Below are 22,201 nucleotides of genomic sequence, written 5' to 3' on the forward strand. Positions count from 1 at the left end.
GTAATTATTCTAAAATGTAATTGAAAGGAATATTTAAGTCTAACACATGTTAGGAGTGGACCTTTTGCAAACTATATGCAGGCTGTACATAATACACACCTATTTAATAACACAGATATAGATAATTTTTTAAAGGGAAGCAGCTGTCATTTTTCCTAAATACCCAATATTAAATATTTTTACCTGGACGTTAAATGTTTAAATAATAGCATTTTACTAACCATCAATCTGACTATTAGAATGTCTCCAAGTGTTTAAATATGTCCACACTTAGCGTGTTCATCTAATTTATGGTCACATATAAATATTCCTAAAACTGAACATGTTTTTGAAAAACAAAAAAGCAGGAGTAGGTTAAATGCTAACTGAAAAAAATAAGAATCCAACTATCTATTTTGCAACGGGTTTCAGGTTATAGACACATTTTCCTTTAATCACAACTCACAAATTATCATGCGATGTATGAACCTTAGTGTATTTGTTTTGTTTTGTTTTCCATTGGAGAACTGACAGGTGGATTTTTCATTGGAGAAATATTTGCCACTTGACCTTTGGCAGAAAGTGTGATCTGTTGTTACATCAAAGAAACTCTAATGTTGAATTATCTTGGTAGTATATAAATTATTTAAAGCAATTAGAACATGGCTACTTTAAGATAATACATTCATTGCTTATACTAGTGTATAGAGTATTATACTACAATAGTGACACTCCAATAGCTCACTTTTTTTACCCCTTAAGTTATTCTCACCATGCAAGAATAGAAACTAATGTATCTCAACACATTCAAAGAAACCAAACAATAAGCATATGTTTGCCCACGAACCCAACTCAAAACGAGGCATCTATATGAGAAACATACCAGCAAATACTTCTCTGATTTCTTCATTGAAAGTGTAAAATTGTTTCTACCATGATCACCAACACTTCATTGTTTTTGTTAAGCTATAAGGATATTTTCTTACAAGGTCAGTATTTGAAATGAATATCTACACACAAGACTATATGGTCCTCATTTATATTAAAATACATAAATTCTGAAAAATAAATTTAATGAAAGTTGTTTTCATGCCTTGTCCTTTGATTCTTTCCTTTCATTCCCTAATTTTAACAATATACTTGCAAACAAAAATTGCTCAAAGGATATACTGCATGAACATCTATAGTTACTTGTGCATAGTTAGAACATAACCCAATATTAATTCTTCTAATATTGAGTTGTGGTACATTGTGAGAGGAATGTCTCAACCATGTTAATTATATATATGTGTGCATTCTGTGTGGTTACTATATAGTATGGTCTTTCCTTAATACAGAATATGTTATATTTCATGCTTGCCAAATTTTTATTCAAATAAATTAGCTGCTAGTATATCACATTACAAAATTCAACTTTATCTTGCAGAAAAGAAAAAAATTATATTAGAATCTCTAGACTCATTGATGTATTACACATCGAATAAACCACAAAGGCATGAATTAGAAACAGGAGAATTGCCAGAGGTGAATGGTTTTGCTGCAGATTTGAATTATCTGTAAGCAGATTTCACAAGGCAGAGGCAAGCTCAGGCTGCCTTAGAGGAGTAACACCACACCAAGGAAGTTTCCCACCAAACCTTCTACCTGTCCTCATGGGATCTAACAACGGAAATGAACATGAGATCTAAAACACAGAAAATCCTGGGTAACAAATCAAAGAGAGTCAGGTCAGAGAGCCAAATTTCACAAGAACGCATATTCTATGTTATGATCCGCCCAAAAGAGGAAAATATTTCAAAATGCTCTCCATAATAAAGCTATATTAACAATAGGCTGTATGGTCCTGCCATTGGAGTGGAGGACTGACTTGACCCTTGACCTCTGTTCACATAAAAGCCTGAGAAATGAAAATTATATTTATCATGGTTGTTTTATACAAATTTACTGTCTTTCTTTATCTAAACTGATACAAGAAAAAAAAAAATCTTTTCTGAAATAGCCCAAGTCTGGTTCTTAATAGTCATGTGACTATTTTTTCTGCCAGCCATGTGCTCCGTATCATTTTACTCTGAAATAACTATGCGGATTTCAGCTCAACCTGCCTTTGCTTATAATGCATGACATACCCCGTGAGGGAGCCTGAGAACAGACTCCCTTGAAAAGCAAGGTTCTCATAGTTGGCCTGTAACCATGGAAGCAGATGCCGTTTTCTTCTCACCCTGCTTACCTCTTTGCAGCCTCGAGCTGCTCCCTATTGTTACAAGGGGGACGCCTTGATTTTTCTTCATCATGACCGAACTTGCCTCTTCTTCAAAGGGCATGATGCTGCAGGTCATTGGTCTAGACTGTTTGCACGGTCCAGAGAACAGCCTTGATGTAACCCTTGCTCCGTCTGAGCCACACCACCAGCCGTGCATCTGCAGACTGGAGGGGGACATTGGAGATCTGTATTTGAAAAGAAGTCTGTCTGATTTTGCCATTGTGCCTTTTCACTCATCGATCGAATGAATATCGAACCTTCTGTCGTTGCATGTGTGAAATAGATAGCTTAGCAAGCACTTTTGTGCCCAACCTGTGCAGTGGGCCAAAAGGTTTTCCTTTTAGCCTCAAGAATTTTTTCTTCAGACTTTATGAATTTCGTGTTAACTTAAATTATTTATATGCCTTTATCCAACTGTTATGATGACCGTTTCAGTTACTTCGTCAGCAATGACTTTCTTTTGGTATTAGAAGGAGCATTTTCTTTTCTGTCAACTATGTTTGTTTTCCTTTTAAGCTTTTTAAGATCTTCTAGATTAACTCATTTGTAAGGAGAAAAGGTGTAACTTTTACTGTAACCTATGAAGTCAAAAAGTTGAAGTGTCCTTTCAAGGAGATAATGAGATGGTGTCTATCATTTAACAGGTTTATCCCAGAAAGGTGAACTTGAACTGCCTCCAGGTAATTTCAGTGATTTGTAAGAGTAAGTAAATCAAATAATCACATTGATTTTAAATTAAACAAAATTGTTTGATAAGCTCTGTTCCAAGGGAAAATTTTTCTTTGTTTTTACCCATTAAAAAATTTGCAAAAATGTTTTTCTGGAGCATTAAAATAGACTTAAAGCACATAAATTCATTATGATCTGTGAAAGGCACATAAAATCATGGTGATTTCATATGTTAAATACTATATATTTATGATATATATCTGGTGGCATGATTTAATTAGAAAGTACACAATATCAAAAGATGTTTACATTTCATTTTTAGTACAATTACAATTCCCAGCTTGTCACCAATAACTAATGTTGACAATAATTAATAGCAACTATACCACCTGCTCATTCTGCAAAACATTGTTTTACTGTGTTCTTGTAAAATCGGAATGACTTTAAAATGCCTCCTCTACTAATCTGCAGTATATTACCTAGCAAGTACTGTCTGTCTGTGTCAACAGTTTCTGCTTTGTTTTGTTTCATTTTAAGAACCTACTATTTCATACTTCAACGCATACCTATTTTCTCTAATTGCCACAGGCAAAGGGGAGGTCCCTGACAGAATAAAGAAGGTTATTGTGACAGATGAAACATAATTCACAATGAGTACTCTTTTCATCCAGCTCTAAGTAGCAGAGGATTACTTCCAAGCTGAATTTTGTGGCAGAATGTATGAGCTGATTTTATTAACACATAAGGATGGGGCACAGGCAAAAAACCTATCTCTCCTCAGCTGGATGGTGGCTATTTTGTGTGTGTCTGTCTGGGGGCTTTATTTGGATCCACCTGAAGCAGAAGATATGCTGGCCAGAAGAGACTCTGAAGAAATCGAGGGCGTAGGCGGGGAGGGTAGAAAATAAGAAATTTAAAGTAATAAAAGTGGTGGGTTTTCTATACTAGATAATGAAAAATGATGAACTAAATATACAGTATTTCTACATTCTTTGGCATGCACATGAAATAAAGTCATACTTTTTTTCAACAAATACAACAGCTGCAAAAGTAGGTAAATTTTATTTCATAAACTTACTTTTCTTTAGATGATTTTTTTGTTGTTTTTTTGGTAATTTTAACTTCAAATGCTTTGTTAGATCTCTAAATGCCGTTTAGTTTTATGAGAGGGCTTAATATTAAACTTGGGTTAAATAGGTATGTGTTTATTTGAATATTTTACTTGCTTTCAATTGTTTGTTTTGCTTTTAATGATAAGGATTGTATTTGATCTTTATAAAATTTGTATATGTAAATACAAAAAATATTTTCCTTTCTATTTCTTATGAGGTCAAATTTTAAATTAACTAAAAGAGGGGCAAAAATTTGTACTTGATAAATATCTGTGCATAATAAAAAGAAATCCCAGACTATAATATTTATTGCAATTCATTTGTTTTAAATAGCTTTTTACTAACATTAACCATTTGGATTTAGTTATTCTTGGAAATTGTATTTTCTTTCCTAATATTTTATAGAAACTGTAGATGAAATAGTTTTCTATCTATAAAAGGAAAAGTGTAGTTGTTCTTTCTGCTAGTGTGCCTACTATTACAAGACTTAAAACAAAGTGCTATTTCCCTACGTTCTTGTCCAGAAAGTTAAAAAAAAAAATCTAAATTCTACATTGAAGTCTTTCTCAATTTATTGGATCCATTTCATATTTCAAATATGGTAATGAATAATTCAAAGGCACCTAATTTAATTAGGTATTCCCTGGAAGAAGGAATAAGACTATAATCTACAACCATTTCTTTTATATATTTTCTTAAAATAATTTGGTTATTTTGATACACAAATTATACAATTTGAATTAGCTGAAATGATTTCATTAAGTTGGGTTTGTAGCTAAAAGCTAAATTAAATATGCAATAATATTTATCTTGAAGTTTAACACTTCACAAATACTACCTCATAAAGGTTTACTTCTATTAACTGATTTCTTGGTGAATGACTTGTTAATGTTTAAAAAGTAGTAATTTGAAAATAAGACTGTTTATTCTATAACTTCAGAAAATATGTAAAATAATATAATTATGACTTTCTATTTGTTGATACAAGCAGAAATCCTCCTCTGTCCTCCCTATACAAAAAATAACTGAATTAAACCATATGCCTTGCAAATATTTTAGAATATTCTTTTATTATGTTTTTACTAACACAACTAAAAGATGATATTTTAACAAAATAAGAATTTCAAAGGAAAAATATAAAGATTTACATAGCAATTACTGTCAGATTATCTGCAGAGATTTCCTATCTATAGTTTTATGTCTTCCTAATAATTAATTACAGAAACAAGCCAATTTACCTACTTTGGTATTTGGCAAAAATTTTCACTTCTGCTGTTATTTTATGATTATCCTCTTTATGTAATTTATTTGAAATAGGTGCACAGTTTATCTTTAGAAAATATAAACGACTGAAGCGACATTTTTAATTAAACATAGGGGAAAGAAGAAAAGTTTAAGAATAGGGATGTTGTTATAGAAATTGTTTAAATGTGCGGTTTATAGTACAGTTTTTTAAAATAATAGGTTTTGTTTTATTCATAGTTGAACTTAAATGGAGCATGCCAAATGGTTATATCCAAAAGTCAAATTCATTTGCACTCACTGATTATAAAATATTATATAGGAAAATAACTGTAGGGAGCTGAGGATAAGATTTTGTTTTGCAATTACACGACAGTTTTTAAAAAATAACATGCAACCTGAAGATGATGTCATTATATTGTTTCTATAAATTTACCTGAACACCCAGCATAGTGCTGCAAAAAATAATAGAAATAGAGGCCAGTGTATTTTATTTCGGGTATGATCTTTGCTGAGTCAACCTCTGTTTTATCCAAAATTTATTTCCTGTATTTCAGGCCCAGAACATTTTTCATATTGCTTTCTTCTTCCTCCCTCTCCCTAAAACACATTTTGCTATAAACTTCTGCACCAATCACTAGGAAAGACACAAACAGCAGTAGCGGTTCAGGAAGCAGCCCCGTGAATGTAAAAATCACAGACTTTGATTTTATAAGACAAGTTGGATAGGAGTCAAAACTGCCACATGCGGTGTGAAAAAATGCCACCCTGGTGTGAACAAAAGGTTTAAAATGGAGTCAAGAAGCATGCAAGCTCGATGTCTAAGCTTTTCCTGTGAATTGTCTGCCACAACCTGCAGGGTATCAAGTGGGCTGGGAAGAATAGAGAGCTCTTGGAAGCTACAACTGAGAAACATCGGCAGTTGAATGTGTTAGTTTTTGTTTTTGTTTTGTTTTTTAATTTATTTTGTTTTGTTTTGTCTCATTTAGGCATCATTACACTAAACTGTTTTACCCAAAACATAAAACAAATCCAAAAAAAGTCACATAATGTGTGAAGAAACTGTTGCTTACAAATGAATTGTTACTTTTTTTTTTTTTGCATTCCTTCATTTATAGCAAAGCAAACTTATCAACTGCACTTTATATTTTAAATTCCTTGTTTTGTAGGCTTGAGTTTTGTTTACAAAATGGTGAGCAGGAATAGAGGCTCATGAAGTCCTAACAATTAGAATATAAAATGTAACTATAACACTCATATTTGGTTAACTTCTAAATTACCAAGAAAAGGTGGAGAAAAAAGACTGAGTTCACTATTGGAAACAAGTATTTCATTTTTAAATAAATACAATAACTCTGAATTCAGCAGGAATAGACCCTTCAAGAAACACTGCTGCAATATACTGCTATAGGAGGCCAATTACACCTTTTTCTAGTATTTTGCAATGTAAAAATTTACTCATAAATAATCAGTCATTAAACCATCATCATTTGCTTAAATAACAATAAAAGGCAATTCAATTTTAAGGACAATTAAAATGTATACAGTTGTGTCATAGCCCTCACTTCAATAATCTTAATATGTGCATAAAGGCACAACTCTATGAATGCTAATTGCATAATAAATTATGAATAACATTTAAAGAAAGTAACATTTCCTAGGTGATTGTGATCTAATCAATACAATACATTTAAATGCATCAAGAAATATCTTTGATGAGCATTGAAATGATCCTTAAACTTCGAAGCCAGTTTTATTACATTTGCATCTTATCTCTTATTAAAGATTGGGTCTAAAGCCAGCAAATCCCATTGGTTATGAATGCAGGTCAAGACAGGAACATTTTTCTATTTACTCTTTGTAACACTGGATAGAAATCAATCTGCTACTTTCATTACAACCACACAATCAATTCCGTTTAAAGTATAGTACAACAGTCAAGTCCAAGGACAATATGGATTCTTGGAAAAAGCTCATACCATTTGCAGGGCTGTACTTGATATAGCTCCTGGTAAATTGTTTTCTTTTTAATTAGTGTACCTGGTCATTTAAAGCAAATATGCCTAAACTAGTATTACAATGTAGGATCCAACCAAGAATTGAGAGTACTCTCTTCATTTAAGTTGCATTAAAAAAAATCATTTTTAAACAATAAAAACGTTAGAAGAAAGAATTCTTTCTACTTTTAATCTAATATGATATAGCCATTTTGATATTTCAAGCAAAATTTGCATACACCAAAACTTCTACCTTGAAATTAGCATAAGAAATCCTTTATTTAAAATACCAGCTTCCTCTCGTCTCTCAATAAAATGACTTTATTTGGATTACTCTTATTTTACATCTAAATGACCAAGATTACTGCTTCTAGATTTTTTTTTTGCACAAAGCATATCTCAGTAAACAAAAGAAATATGCCCACTCTATACTCCATTTACACATAATAGAATCACTATTTTAAATTCTTTTAAAGCACTAAATGTAAAGGTAAGATAACCTTCATATGTGTAAATTATTAGAAAGCACAGATAAACCACTGTATACAAACACTAATGGTGGTTCACTGATTTCCTTTTATTTTTTCCCAGCTTTATTAAGACAGAATGACAAATTTAAAAATTGTATATATTTATGGTATACAGTGTCATGTTTTGATATATATATATATGCATTGTACAATGATTAAATCACCTCACATACTTATCATTTTTTGTGGTGAGAACATTTAAGATCTATTCTCATAAAATTTTTTGAGTATAAAATACGTTATTATTAACTAGTTGCCACGCTGTAAAATAGATCTCCAGAACGTATTCATTCTTACACTTTATACACTTTCACCATCTCTCATTCCTCCCTCACTTTATTTTATAAATAAGGATATTTTCCTTTTTCACATCAGTTTTAAGCATTTCAATTTACAGTCTCATGATTTTCTCAAACATGTAATAAATGAATGTCTTCAAGAAAATCACAATTTATAGCTCTGAGTAATAATATTGAAATATATTCCTTTTTAAAAATGCAGTATGCCCCTTCCATAGATGAGGAATAATTCAATTTAAATTAAATAATTTGGTGGTTTTATTTTTAAAAATCTATGTCATTTAATGCAAATCATATGACCCTGAAATTTTAGAGTTTGGAAAAGTTTTATGCACTTAGAAAAACAGTTTCAATTTTTGCTTTAATATTTTATTCTTTCTGCAAAACCTTATAATGTCACATTTCTCTGTCATCTTTTAATAATCTGTTTGTTGTAACTATTATTAGTGAAATTTTCTTTCTAGTGACAAGAAGTAAACTGAACCTTTTTCTTTTTTTCTTTTTTTTTTTTTTTTTTTTTTGAGACAGAGTCTCGCTCTGTCGCCCAGGCTGAAGTGCAGTGGCCGGATCTCAGCTCACTGCAAGCTCCGCCTCCCGGGTTTACGCCATTCTCCTGCCTCAGCCTCCCGAGTAGCTGGGACTACAAGCGCCCGCCACCGCGCCCGGCTAGATTTTTGTATTTTTTTAGTAGAGATGGGGTTTCACCGTGTTCGCCAGGATGGTCTCGATCTCCTGACCTCGTGATCCGCCCGTCTCGGCCTCCCAAAGTGCTGGGATTACAGGCTTGAGCCACCGCGCCCGGCCTGCTGAACCTTTTTCAAGCAAAGCTTATGGATAAGGCCTGAGACATGAAGGTACTCCCACATCTTCTATGGGGCTCCAGATGTTCTCACCCAGAAACAGGCATCATTTTTGCTACATTTTTTGCATACATTAGCAATGGCTAATGAATCCAATGTCAAAGCCTCTCACTGCCCCGGAGACATCCAGAGGACATTCTCCTCCAATCCACCTCAAGAACCCAATTTCTGATGGCTTTGCATAGCCTTGAACAGGGCTGCTGTTCAGTTTTGTTTCCTTCTTTTCACTGGCCTCCACCACTGACGGCATCTGAGTCTATTCTTGCTTCTCTCTGATCTACCAGGCTATAGTCCTTAGACTGAGCAGGCTCCACACTCACAGATGACTTGCAGAAATCATGCTCTAGGCCTCAAAACCTCATCAGAGCAAGTTCAGAATGCAGAGGTCAGAGACGGACAGGCCAAGCAAGCCTCTGACAGTAACTCAGCTGACACACCGATAGACTAGGACAGAGGGAATGTTAAAGTAAATGTTAGCTTAGGCCATTCATTATACAATCACTTAGAAAGCAAAAAGTTGTTTCAAGTACATGGGCCATAACTTAAATGACAGATACACCACCTTCATGTTTATCCACAGGCAAGCAAACGAACAAACAAAAAAAAGTATGTGCTCATTTTTATATGTTTTTTTCTAATTTTTTTACGTTAATGTCATGTTGTTTTTATATGTTTCTAAAGCCCAAAACCACTGCTGTTAAACTTGCATCCCTGACGTGGCATTTAACATATTCTTTATTTTAAGTTTTGCATCCCATTCCATCAGATATCCTTTCAAATGAAAGATAAACTTCCTGAAAAGTCAGAAACGGGTTAATCCTTCGGAGTCTATCCAAAGTTCTCTGGAATGTCAGGATTTCCTAAAGGAAGATCAGAAATCACTAGCTGTATTTCCTCAGCTTTTTTTATTTTTCTCTAACATTTGAAAAAACAATAGGGCTTAATATGATTTACTTTTCTTTTTAAAATTAAATTTGTTCACGGATGCTCAGTTTCATATATCAAATCATATAAAACATGATACTTTTCTATATTGAAGGGATTTTTAAAACAATCTAATTAACATAATTTATTACTTTTCCATTAGATATACTACATTTTGGTAAAAGTAACGAGCACAAGTTCATACTTTTTTTAAAGTAACTGTTTAAGACTTATTTTTAAATGTCAAAACTTTATAAATAATATTTTATGTCACAAAATCATAGCCCCATGCTCAATTGCTTATAATATATCTTCAATAGGCAATGAAAACTTTATATGCTTTCATTGTTGCTTTGGACTAAAAGCAAAACCCTATCTATGAGCCATACAGTTCACTAATCAAAGAAAACACGTGTCACTGTGATTTTAGGAAAAAAATCTATCTTAGTTTATATTGTTCTTTAAAGCAAAGCCTCAAGTTCAAATCTTGAGCCCAGTGCACTGGCTCACACTTCTCAATTTCTATTTAATAATGTCAAAATACAATTTAGACATTTGTAATATCATAGCTTTTGCTATCAAAAGCCAATACACTTCAATGTGTACATACAATTGTGAAACTTGTTCTAAAAATGGAAAACTATTGCCCTCGAAGCATATTTTATTTTTAAAAAATATTGAATAAAAGTTGGAACATGACAATATTTCTAGAGAGCATTATTTCTTCCATACATTCAGATAACAACCATATATATATATATAGTTTCAAAGATAAATATGATAAGCTATAAAACTTGCAATAAATTGGCAACTGTTCTTTGGGAGAGATGATTTTTTATTAGAGGCCCTGCTCTCAAAAGACATTTCTGAAGTAGCTCATAAACTAATAGAGACATTGACAACATTTTACATCAAATAGTCCTTTGGTCTAAAATCCAATCATTCATTCAAGTAATATATTATTATTATTATTGTTTTGAGACTTAGTCTCACTCTGTTGCCCAGGGCCAAATCTCAGCTAGTGACAACATTCACCTTTCAGGTCCAAGCAATTCTCATGCCTCAGTCTCCCAGTAGCTGGGATTACAAGTGCCCACCAGCAAACCCGGTTAATTTTTGTATATTTGTAGAGATGGGGTTTCGCCATGTTGGTCAGACTGGTCTTGAACTCCTGGCCTCAAGTGATCCACCCACCTCGGCCTTCCAAAGTGCTGGGATTACAGGAATGAGCCTCCGCTCCCGGCCCAACTAACATTTTTTCATCGTCTTTGTGCTATCCCGGGTTTGAGGGAAATTTGTTCATTCAACAAATATTTTCTATATATCTATTTAATAATGTTCAAGCTGCTAAAAACATAATATGGATTATTTTAGGGGATTGGAAGATTACATGCTATGATAGAGAATAAACAGAATGAGGAAGAGAAAGAGTTCTTGCACAGACAGAATGGTCAGGAAAGGCCAGGAGGAAAGGTCTTCAGAAGGCAACAGAAGGCAATGTGTGAAATGAGTTTTTCAAACGAGAATGACTCTGTTATGGGAATAAGAACACACCAAGTTTCCGCACGAGATGGAACAGCTTGTGTGAGGGACCAAAGGCAGAAAGGCACTCAGCATATTAAGAAGGGCTAGGATCTTACTCCTAAGGCAGCAGACACCTGAGGTACCATCTCTCAGAAATGAGACACAGGATGTAACATTTTTTTTTTTTTTTTTGGACGGAGTCTCGCTCTGTCGCCCAGGCTGGAGTGCAGTGGCCGGATCTCAGCTCACTGCAAGCTTCGCCTCCCGGGTTCCCGCCATTCTCCTGCCTCAGCCTCCCGAGTAGCTGGGACTACAGGCGCCGCCACCTCGCCTGGCTAGTTTTTTTTTTTTTTTTTTTTTTTTTTTTTTTTGTATTTTTTAGTAGAGACGGGGTTTCACCGTTTTAGCCAGAATGGTCTCGATCTCCTGACCTCGTGATCCACCCATCTCGGCCTCCCAAAGTGCTGGGATTACAGGCTTGAGCTACCGTGCCCCGCCATTTTTTTAAATCTCCCTAGAGTCGGGGGCCATCAGTTGCAACGCAATATATTAGCCAATAGTTCTTAACAGTATCATAAACAATCCTTCTGATGTTATTTGGTGAATAATCTGGTCTTCTCATTTTGCTTAACTGGAAAAAAATTGCATACTGGGGACACTTGTTTATGATCTTTGTTCTCAAGAGCAAATGAAACCAGTTCCTTCCTATAAGTCAATGCTAATGAGTCAATTTGGCTATTGGCTGAGGCATGTGATTCTGGTAGCAAATATATATCTAACATTCTCAGTCAAGAACAGGTGCGTCCTCTGAGTTTACCTACTTATATGGCAAAATAATTCGCCAATGAGTTTATTTCCTTTAATTCTATCTTTTGTCTAAGTATTCAATCACAAAATTTAAGGGCATCATATTACACATGAAAAGGATTGACTCAAGTAGTTTCAGTATACTAGCAACTAAATGAATTGAGTAGCATACATGTATGCTGCTTCTTTATGTTACGATTAGACATACTATTTTCTACTTAACCAGGAATATTCAATTATAATATAATTTAAGTTTTTAAGAAAAATTTTTAAGTTAACTGTTTAGATCTCTTTTGGGAAGATAAAATGTATTCATTAAATGCTCTAAATATTGGATAGGCAGTTGGGATCATTCTGCATCGGCTATGGCCCAAGCAGGATAAGAAATTAGTAACACAACTATTAAGACAAATTACAAGGTGTTTCTGCTAAATGAGATACTTAAGAACAAGTTTCATTGCATTTTCCTAGCCACTTAAAAACAAATTATTGCAGCACTGTAAATTCTGGATATCAGAACGCAAGATTAATAGCAACATGTTTTAAACTTACTGTGGACATACAGTAGTTGACCTTTTTTAACTGGGGTTTCCCTTTACTGAACTTCTCCCAAAACAAATATCTTGCTCCTTTTCAAAGTCTAATTTACAGATATACCCCTTCTTGGAAATTTATGTTTAATCATGTAGAAGATGAAAATCAAGCTACAAAGAATGCTTAACATACTTAAGTGTAGAATTTTTTACTTAATATTGATGGCCCACTTTTTTTTTTTCTTTCTTACTTTTTTTTTTTTTTTGAGACAGAGTCTCCCTCTGTCGCCCAGGCTGAAGTGCCGTGGCATAATCTCGGCTCACTGCAACCTCTACCTCCTGGATTCAAGCAATTCTCCTGCCTCAGCCTCCTGAGTAGCTGGGATTACAAGCATGTGCCATCATGCCCAGCTCATTTTTCTAATTTTAGTAGTGACGGGGTTTCACCATGTTGGTCAGGCTGGTCTCAAACTCCTGACCTCAGGTGATCCACCCGCTTCGGCCTCCCAAAGTACTAGGATTACAGGCGTGAGCCACCACACCTGGTGATGGCCCACTTTTCTAAATGCATTAGATACTTTGGTTTTAATTTAAAAGTTTTTTCACATGGGTCATCTATACTAATAATTACATACTGAAATGCTCTTTTGGTTCAATGTGATAAGTCAAATTTAAAACCAGAGTTAAAGTTGTCACTTTAGATAATATTTTATTTATTTTGGGTATACATCAGTACATTACATTAAAAGTGTTTAATTGGAGTACCATTACATAAGAGGTATTAGGTGGCAAAGTAGGAATTTCAAAGTAGGTGGCTGTGAACACACTGAAACTACGTAAGGCCTGAAACGAGGAGATGTGAGAGGGTTTTCTGAGGAAGATTTCTCTGGGGAGATTGTGCCTGCCTTTCCACTCAATTTTAATGAAAGAGATTTCAGTAGGACCACTTGGGGAGCTGAAGTTTGAAGACAGAGTGGAATTGACTTTGAATCCTGCCTGGACAATGTAAATGTCACACTTGGACTAGCTAACTGCTTCAGCCTCAGAGTCAAGAAGAGCTTCCTACAGTGTTGATATCTGCTTAAATTCCCAGAATTTGTCAGTGCAAAAATAGATGACTATAGCCTGTGGACCATACTTGTATTCCCAAGCATGAAAAGAAGCTCTCTAACAGAGCACCTAGAAGGATAATGGACATCCTAAGGGAGAAAGTTGTGTGGAATAGATCCCTAAAATAGGTGACCTGAGAATGACACACAATGAAAGGAAACTCTATTACCCAACACGTAGGAAGTACAGTCGAATGTTCCCAGTGGGGTCCTCTGATACGCACCCAAAAGCACCTAAGGAGCGTTAAACTACCCTCCCTGGAGAGTGGAAAGTGCAGTAAAGACAGTAACAGTAAAATGGGGGTTCCCTGATATCCATACTTCACCCCTCTGCAACTTTGATCACTGTGCAGTAGAAACTGTCCTTAAGAAGACGCTGAAGGAGGAATGCAAGCCTAAGGTGGGGAAGAACCAAAGGTTCTCCCTTCTGCTTCTCAGGCCAGGAATATCTTGCCTGCAGCAGATCCCATCCAGACAAAAGGAGTGATGAGTTGAGAGGTTCTCACACTGCTAATAAAGATATACCCAAGACTGGGTAATTTATAAAGGAAAGAGGCTTAATTGACTCACAGTTCTGCAGGGCTGGGGAGGTCTCAGAAAACTTACAATCATGGTGGAAGGGAAAGCAAACACATTCTTCTTCACATGGCAGCGGGAGAGGGAAGAATGAGAGCCCAGCCAAAGGGGAAGTCCCTTATAAAACCATCAGACCTCGTGAAAACCAACTCACTATCAGGAGAACAGGATGGGGGAAACTGGCCCCATGATTCCATTATCTTCACTTGGTCCCTCCCAAAACACGTGGGGATTATGGAAACTACAATTCAAGATGCGAGTTGGGTGGGAACACAGACAAACCGTATCAAGAGGGATGACCAACAGCCAGTTAATACAGGACATCTGCCCCTTTTTTAAAAGTTCAATTTGTGTGCAACAAAAAGACTTTGGAAGATTTTAAGAATGACATTATCAGATCTGTGAGTTAAAAATATAAGTCTAATTGCTCTGTGGGAAAGAGGATAGAGAAAGAGAAGGATTAAACACTGAAGAACAGTTGGGGTGTTATTGCAACGGTTCTGGTGTGAGAGGAGAGCGTCACATTCTAGGGTGGTAGCAATTGAGATAAACAGAATGGGATGGTTTAAAAATATATTTGTGAGGTAAAAGTAACAGCACTTCTTGATGAATCAGATTGGAGTAATTGAAAGAGAGGTCAAGTATGACATCTGGGCTTCTGGCCTGAGCAATTGGGTAGATGAGGGAATTTAACAAGGGTGGATAGTAAACTAAGGCTGAAAGTCCAACAAGAGTGGGTTGATGCCAGGCCAGAAACTCAGCATCTCCAAAATTTTCTATTAGAAGAATGTACAAGTCCTCCCCAAACATAAATCTCCTCTCCTATTCCTTGTAGAATTGTTGGCCACTCCTTCCAGCCTCCAGGGATATGAATATTTCCCTTAATAATGTCAAAGAATTTGCATCAGTCCCTAATTGCCAGTGATCTGTTTCTACTATTTTCATTACCATTTTCTTGATGGTATCCCCAGTCTCTACTAAACTTGCTATTTTACATCTAGCAATCTCAGATTTTTTTAGCTTTCTTTTTGTTTGTTTTTGCAAACTATTACTTAAAACATTTATGTCAGCTATAATGGTCAAAGTTGCTGTTGGAATTTAAAATAAAGAGCACAAAAGGAGACTGTGATAGAATGCTAAGATCATTTGAGGTAGGTTGTGTTAATAGCAATTAGCTAACAATTTAGAGTACAATCCGTCATATTAGTTCTCATTGTCTGAAAGTTTACAATAGCATTCAGAGCCTCTAAATAGTAGACTATATTATTTTTCTCTGTATATATGTTCTTTGTTTGTTTGAGATGGTGTTTTGCTCTTGTTGCCCAGGCTGGAGTGTAATGGCGCTATCTCGGCTCACTGCAACCTCCACCTCCCAGGTTCAAGCAGTTCTTCTGCCTCAGCCTTCCAAGTAGCTGGGATCACAGGCATGTGCCACCACACCAGCTGATTTTGTATTTTTATATATGTCTTATTTTTATGGAAGTGATTGAGAAATGGGATGAAAATCAATTAGCAGAAACAACATTAATTTCTTAGTTTTGATCACTGCATTGTAGTTACATCATACATTAACAGTAGGAAAGCAAGGTGAAGTGTATATAAAAACTGTATATACTATCTTGTAACTTTTCTCTAGGCCTAAAATTATCTCAAAATAAAACATTTTAAAAATCAGCAATGTGAGGGCATTTAAGAGGGGTATATGTATACAAAACCTCTGAAACAGAAAGATATTCAAATATCAGCATTAAGGGCTGTTATTCAGGGTTATGTCTTTATTCTTGATTAAATACATGAATTCATTTACATTTGCAAATCAAATCTGATTGCATTACGTAAGATAAAACAGGAATATAGACATAAACATATGACTACGTAAGATGCCTTGGAGCTTAATGAATAAACAAGAATTAATGTTACTTAAAGAGTTATAAAAGAGCTTAGAATCTATCATGAATCTCAGTCAAAATTTGCTTACATTATGGGCCAGTTTACACTTTTTGTTAAGAAAAAATATTTAATAAATTTCTAGAGTTCTAGGAAGGCCTCTTAGCTTTACCTAATCTGTTAACGTAACACCATTTTTCCATTTACTCAGACACAAAATGTCAGTCATCTTTAACACTTCTGCTTCCTTTGTTGTTGCTGTTTCACCCAAACACTTTCTAAGTCATGCCAAATCTTCATCTTCATTATATTCACTTTTGTCTTACATTAAGTCCTTATTGCTTCTCTTACATATTACATAAGAACATCCTCTTACATATCAGTCTCATACTCCTTGACTCAAATGATACCTTCTACATACATATGGCAATTCATTCTTCCTAGATTATAGGCCTGATCATGGTCAAAAGACTTCAAAAGAAATATATTATCTGGAAAACAATAGGAAAACAGAAAAACAACACACTCCCCTAGAATCTAGTATACAGGTAAACACTTTATATCTTTCCAACCTCAACTCACACCCATCCCTTCTTTCCATGTATACACCTTGCACTCCTGCCAAAGTGGATTGTCTACTGTTCACTAAAAAGGCCCTACACTCTTCGGTTTTTACTTTTATTCATGTTGTTTTCCTCCAGCTGAAAATTATTAGTGCTCTCATCCATTCAAAGGACCACCTTTAACACAGAAACCCAGGATCTGCTCACCAAGCTAGCTAAGATGACAGAGTGGTCCTGCCCTTTACAGGCTTCCAATGCAATAGTCCACTTTTCCCATGAAACTTTTCTGATCTGCCTGTCATATGTAGATTTTTCTTCCTTTGACCTGCTTTCTTGGTTGTCATGGCTTCTGTATTACTGTGTTCTGTATTACAGTGACTCATACACTGATATGGAGCTCCTAAGTGTTGCTTCCATAAGGTCGAAAACTGTTTGCACACATTTTTCTACAACTCGAAATGTCCAGCAGAGGAGAGGATACTCAGTAAAAATCATTAGAATTAAGTTTAAAACTAAAGGTATTCTCTAAGAAGCAGGGATTACTCAGTTCCTGATGAACTCCCCCTTTTCCTACCCTAAGCCTACTACAACTTTGTCGAATTAGTTTTTAGGCTTAAAATATTGACAAGCATGCTACTTGGACAATAGTGCTTTTTTAGAGTTTGGATCAATAATAATCAGTGATCCACATTTAAATGTGACATGCCTGTAATTGCTTTTTCTGTTGTAGAAACTACATGTCTCTTTTATTCTACATGCTGTTCAAAATCACCAACTGAAGAAAGGCATAGCTGAGGTTTGTCTGTCTTCAGTTCACTCTATTTGGAATCTTATTCTGTCTTCGTATCCATTATCTAATATTGACAGGATCTTGCACATGGGTGTTTGGCCTGAACCCTGTGAAAGGAAGATTGGCCAGGGTCGTGAGCCAGACCGAAATATAGCCCAGGCTCTGCTTACCAAGCCCTAAGCATGAGTCCAATGACACCTGCAAGGGTACACGTGTCATGTGCATAGAGGAAAGGGCCTTTTTGTAATTTACACAAAGGGTAAGTGGGGATTCATATAGTCAATGAATGTTAATATATTGCACAGAAACATTTCAATACTAAAATCCTTGGGCTTTTTGAAGTCCACTTTTGTTGATAGGAGTTCAATTTTCACATAAGTGTATTTCAACATAGAAACAGTAAAGAATTCTATGAATTAAACATACAGGTTCTCCCAAGAAATAATAAAAAGATACATTGGGTCATTGGTTTGATTTCTTTTCCAATGTAAGATTGTTTCCTCTCACATATTTTCATGGTTTTGTCTCATATGAGTTTAAACTATTTAAGCTATGGTTCTTCCTCCATTTCCCAGGGGTGCATATTCAAGAGTCGGATAGAAGTCACTGATAATGAGTTGAAGGGTTGGGGGGTGGGTGTTTATATTTTCTGTTTCTTTGGTGCAGTATCCTGGCTATAATCCAGGGCACTAAGTTATTACCCTTTGTGTGTGTGTGTGATGGAGTCTCGATCGGTTGCCTAGGCTGAAGTGCAGTGGCGTGATCTCGACTCACTGCAACCTCCACTTCCCAGGTTCAAGCGATTCTCGTGTCGTGTCTCAGCCTCCCGGGGTTATTACACTTATATTCACTATTTTATTATTATTATATCAGTAAACATCTCCTATTGGCCAACCATTGTGTTGATAAGGTTTATTATCTCTAATTCACTCTGCAAACCAGCCTTATAGGTAGTGTTATTTCCATTTTTTATGGATAAAACTGAGGTGTTTAGTGATTTCTCCAAGTCCAGAAGGAAAGCACGTGTCTAAAATGAGATTATAATCTAGGTCCTCCTGGCTACAAAATAACTTTTCACTCCTTCAGATGAAGTCTTGCAAACTATGTTCCACTTTCTTTAATAAATTCATTCATCAAATATTTATCAAATACTTCTTTTGTGCCCTGAATTCTTCTAGATCCCGGGGATAAGCAAAAGAGACAATGCCTTTGCTATCATGGGACTTACGTTAGGAAAAGGACAATAAACAAGTACATAAATATATAATGTGAGTCCAGGTATTGACAAGTACCATGATGCTACACAAATGAGGATAATGAGATGAGAGTAATGAGTTGGAAGCAATGGTTGGGAGGTTGGATAAGGTCCTTCTGAGGAAGAGATGCTTTAGTGGTAGCCTGAATGTAACAAAGAGAAACCCATATGAAAGCTGAGTGTCCCAGGCAGATAGAGTAAGTGTAAAGTCTCTGAGGCTAGAAGGATTAAGGCACGTTAGAGGAACATCTTCAAGGCCAGTGTCATCAGGACACAATACGCAAGGGAGAGTGGTAGGAAATGAAGCCAGACACATAGGCAGAAGCTTCAAAATGTAGGCTCAAGTAGACAAGGGTATGCAGTTAAAATTTTTTCTAATGAGAGACTATGGAAAAGCTTTATCTACTTTACACTTTTGAAATATCACCTTAACTGGTGTAAGCAAAACTAACTCTAGGGGGAGAAGAATGAAAACAGAAATATCAGTTAGAGGGCTATTGTAGCGGATGACAGTGGCTGCAGAAAAGGCGGTTCTGGGGGTAGGGAGAATTGACTGTACTGGAGCAGAGTTGAAAGTAATGTTGGCAAGACTTGCAGATAGAAAGAATGTGAGTGTCAGAAAAAAAGAGAAATCTATCACACCTAGCTTTTACACTGGAGATACTGGGTGGGCGAATGTTGGTGCCATTTACTGAAACAGGAAATTGAAAAGGAGCAGGATTTCAGGAGTAGCTGAGTGGGTAACTATGAGGCCTGTTTCACACATGTCATTTGTATGACATTTTATACATCTCTCTCCCATTTCGAATGTATAATGTTTTAGTCTACATCAGAAAAGATCTAAAGGGTCTTGGCAATAAACAATACATGAATGTACACAAGATGTGAAAATGATGTTTCCCTACATATGTTCACTCACTCACCTGCCCAAAATATGAAAGTGCCCCTATTCTTTTATATTATAGCGACATATTTATTCATTGAGACACATAATTTCATTTGGATCATGAAACCACTGATTAAGGTCAACCAGAGAACAAACATGCAATGAATGTTAGTCCTTTTTTTTGCTCTAGATAACCCCTGTGATGTCCTGGGGCAATCTTCTGTGGGTCCATTTTCTAGATCTGTGAGTACTTCTCCATGGTCCTGAGCTTGGGAGCAGAGATACAGAGTTCCCTGGTATGTTTTTTTATCTGTTAGTTTGCCTGTCTCTAACCTTCTTTTAGAACCATTCTCAAATCACATTTCCTCCAAAAATCTTTCTCTCATTGCTCTGGGCTACATAGGAAAGAAAGTCCCAATTCTCTTTAGAAGTTCTGAAGAGGATATGATTTGTATCACTTCTTTAGCACTTAGAACTGACCTAAAATTCTTAGTGTTCCCTCTATTTCAAGATGCTTTCTACCTAGCTGTATTGCAAACTGCTTAAGGTAAAAAGTGGTCTTTTGTACACTCACATCACTCTGCTGAGCGTACCGCTCACATAAGGCAACTTTGATTAGTTTCTGCTGATCAAAGAAAATCAGGAAACCTATCTTCCACAATGCAGAAAGTTTGCAAAATAGTAGAGTTGTTTGGGGACTTTTTTCTTATATTTGTGAAATCTGGAAGCAAAATTACAGGTACTCTAATTCCACAGTATTTTTACTTGCAGTTGAAACTTTGCTAGATAAACTGCTACTTGCTAAAATAAAACCAGACAGATAGGTAAACAAAGAGGACCAGAACAGACATCTATGCTTATAAGTGGCATGCTTTCTTTCGCTAACTAGTTTGTTCTTTTGTGATTACATTTTGCTTAGTTACCTTTATCTGTTTTGAATGGTACCAAGCATTCCATTGACTTATTTTACTCATAAGCAATGATAATTTGCATGAGTGTATAAAAGGGACTAGATAGCAGAGTCCATTTGAAAGGAGCTTCCAACTAACCATGTTGGAGACTCCTGATTCCTTGTCACTTGACTGGAAATTCAGGTGACAATTATCTGGTGATAATCATTAGGATTAATGTATAACATTTATTTTGATTTTATAATCTGTAATGGTCATACAAACACTAATATGGTTTCCTGAATTAACTATTCTACTGGGAAGAAACTGTTTTGATCAGCTAACAAATATATACGTCCTCCATTTATCCATGGTAGTTTTATTTTTTCTATTGTTGATTTTCCTATAAACTTGATTATGTGAGAGTTAATCGTCAAGGACTTTTATCACCCTTGAGTACAATGACCAAATAAGCTTTCTGACCAAATGCAACAGAGTCTTGGAACACTGGGACCCAGCTGAGGATTTTTATGGCTTAGCCCAAAACAGTGAGCTTTACAATATAACATGACAGGAAACAAGCCAAGAAGTGCATGTCTATATTTTAAGACATCTTTAATTACGGGTAAACACTCCAAAATTATTTTTCCCAAGTGACAGGGAAAGCAGCATGGCTTTGTTGCTTTACCTCTATTCTCATTGACCAACTTGCCCAGATAATTCCACTTCCCTTTCCCACGCTCTTAATTCAATCTGTTACAAGTCAGTCTTTTAGAAAGCTTGCTGTGCTTGGTGGCCAGAGACAAATTTGGTTCAATATTCAACTAAGTAATTCAAGTGATAGCCAAAAGGCTGACATTATACTCATTAATGACTGAAAACAAAACAACCCATAAGAGATGAATCAGATTTTGATGAGAGAAAAAGTAAAATGCTTCGGTGGAAATATAGTGAGAAGGTTGATCAACATGAAGAATTTCTAGGTTTCATCTGGACTATCTTTTTCAATGTGTGATTTGAGGGTATATCTTCTATTCTTAGCAGAGTATTGTTTAAACTTTCACCACCAAAATAGCTTGTCAAATTCCTATGTGTAGCAGACACCCAGTTATTCTCAAAAAGAATCTTACTGAGAAAACAAGCTTGGATGTACCTTCTTCTAATATAAAAATGAGGAGACTATTAATGCTGACACTTATCTCCGGAAATGATCTGAGGAGAAACAGAAAAACAGGACACCAATTTCTTCCTCTGGCGTAACAGACCTCAATAAAGAGAAAATTATCAACACGTAGTTATAAAACATTCAAATTCCTCCTCATGCTCAGAATGCATAATTAGCACATCTGCATTTGGGAAGATGAAATTTAACTCATCATATGTTAAAAACATCTTCAGATATGGCATAAAGTTTTCTGACTATTTTAACAAGCATACATTAGCCTCCTCTAACGTGCCAGGCACTGTGGGCAGAAAGATGAAAAAGACAAGGAACTCTGCCCAGCAAAT

This window comes from Macaca thibetana, chromosome 3 (assembly GCF_024542745.1).
Source record: "Macaca thibetana thibetana isolate TM-01 chromosome 3, ASM2454274v1, whole genome shotgun sequence".
NCBI lineage: Eukaryota > Metazoa > Chordata > Mammalia > Primates > Cercopithecidae > Macaca > Macaca thibetana.